The sequence below is a fragment of the Bubalus kerabau genome, chromosome 3 (assembly GCF_029407905.1).
Source record: "Bubalus kerabau isolate K-KA32 ecotype Philippines breed swamp buffalo chromosome 3, PCC_UOA_SB_1v2, whole genome shotgun sequence".
In the NCBI taxonomy this organism is placed as follows: Eukaryota; Metazoa; Chordata; class Mammalia; order Artiodactyla; family Bovidae; genus Bubalus; species Bubalus kerabau.
The window spans coordinates 176,116,922-176,118,810 of NC_073626.1; the positions used below are offsets into that span (position 1 = coordinate 176,116,922).

General features: G+C 49.8%; 1 pseudogene; it reads left to right on the plus strand.

Annotated features, from left to right (window-relative positions):
- The first annotated feature begins 288 nt into the window (after positions 1–288).
- Positions 289–1,575, plus strand: LOC129647355 (methylosome protein 50-like; annotated as a pseudogene).
- The last annotated feature ends 314 nt before the right edge of the window (positions 1,576–1,889 follow it).

Consider the following 1,889-nt stretch of genomic DNA (forward strand, 5'->3'; position numbering starts at 1 on the left):
GTTGTTTCCCTGTCTTGGCTATTGTGAATAGTGCCGCATTGAACATAAGGGTGCAAGTGTCTGTTTGAAGGTAATATATCTTATTCTAAGCGCTAATAACACTTAAACACAATTTAAAAAAAAGATCAGCACTCATTACATGAATAGTTTTGTGTCCTGACTTTTTCATGTACCATTTCACCATGAGCATTTTCCTGGTCATTAAGATGTTTTCTTGGTGAGGGACCACGTGGGGTCCGGCGGAGCTGAATTTCTGGCAGTCCTCCAGTTGGGGGCTAGGTTGGAAATATGGAGTTGCTGAAGGAAACTTTACCCAGCCTTGTGGCCCTGGCGGCCTGGGAGTGGAATCTTCCCCTTAATGTGTCCACCTGTATGGAGCATCCATTGGAGGCTGTGAGGTACTGGTCAGATCGGGTGTTCCTGCTCTAATTTGCAGCTTGAGTTTCCAGCTTGAGCAGCCAGCTGCTGGGCTGGCTCCCTCTGGCCATTTATGGACCTTTGTGCTGCCCCCAAGGAAGGTTTCTACTCCACTGGAGTCCAGACAGAGGCCAGAGAGGCTGACCTCACTTGATACCATCAGAGCCAGAGGTATCCTAGTGGCTTCCAGCCCAGGTGCTGTTGACCTGTGGGCACTGGCTGAGAATGAGACCCTCGTTGGCAGCAAGTTCTACAAGTACGAGCAGATGACGTTGTGTCTACAGGGTCCTGGGCTGTGGCACAAAAGCTGTCAGAGGGAACAAAGACTTCTGCATCAAGATCCGGGACCTTGCTCAGCAGGTGGTTCTGAATCCAGACCGAGCTCACTCTGGACGGGTCACCTGTATTGCTGCCTCTCCCCACAAGGACTCCATGTTTCTTTTCTTTTAACTATTTTTCATTTATTGATAACTCACATCATTCTGAACAGCATTTGAAGCCTTGCTTCAAGCAGTGTTAGAAGCCAACCCAGTAATAGTTGAGATTTATGATGTGCTCACTGTGGTTTAATTTTGGCCAAAGGTCAGTTTTGAGCTATTACAAAAAGAAAGCTCAATGTAGTCATGATACTTGGTAACTTTTGTATTTCCCATTAATCTAGCGAGGGAGTCTGTGTTCATGCAGTGAGGACAGCAGACTTTTACTGTGGGATCCCCCCGTCCCAAGCCAGCATCACAGATCAGCTGCAGTGCCTCTGCCCACCTTCCTACCTCCCTGGCTTGGCATCCTCAGCAGATGGAAGTCTTTGTCTCTGGTGATGAGAAGTGATTGTTTCCCTTGTGGACACCAAGAGTGCAAGCCGTGTCCCCAACACAGCTGCACACTCCCAGGGCGTCACTGGGCTAGTGTTCTCCCCACATAGGGCCCCCTTCCTGGCCTCTGTCAGTGAAGTCTGCTCACCCAGGCCTTTCCAAGGTGTTTAGAAGCTGAGCCCACAGAGACTTTGTGAGCAATGCTACTTGGTCCCTGCTCAGTCACTCCCTTCTTACTGCAGGGGGTTGGGACCACCAGGTCACCCACCATATCCTGCCCACAGAACCTCTCCTAAGAGTGTTGCCAGGTAGACTGGATTTTAGACAGAAAGCAAATCCCCCGTGAGTATCCACTCCCTTTTCCCCTGTCCTCTCAGCTTGTGAGACAACACAAGAGCCTCATGTAGTATGTGGGTTTTGTTTTTGTTTTATGATTTATTTGTTCGTGGCTGTGCTGGGCCTTCATTGCTGTGTGTGGGCCTTCTCCAGGTGCTGTGAGCTGCTCACCAGTTTCAGTGCACAGGCTTCTCATTGCAGAGATCTCTTTTGCTTCAGAGCACAGGCTCTTGGCACACTGGCTCCAGCAGTTGTGGCATGTGGGCTCAGTAGTTGCGGCTCCCAGCTCTAGAGCACAGGCTCAGTAGTTGTGATTCATGGGTT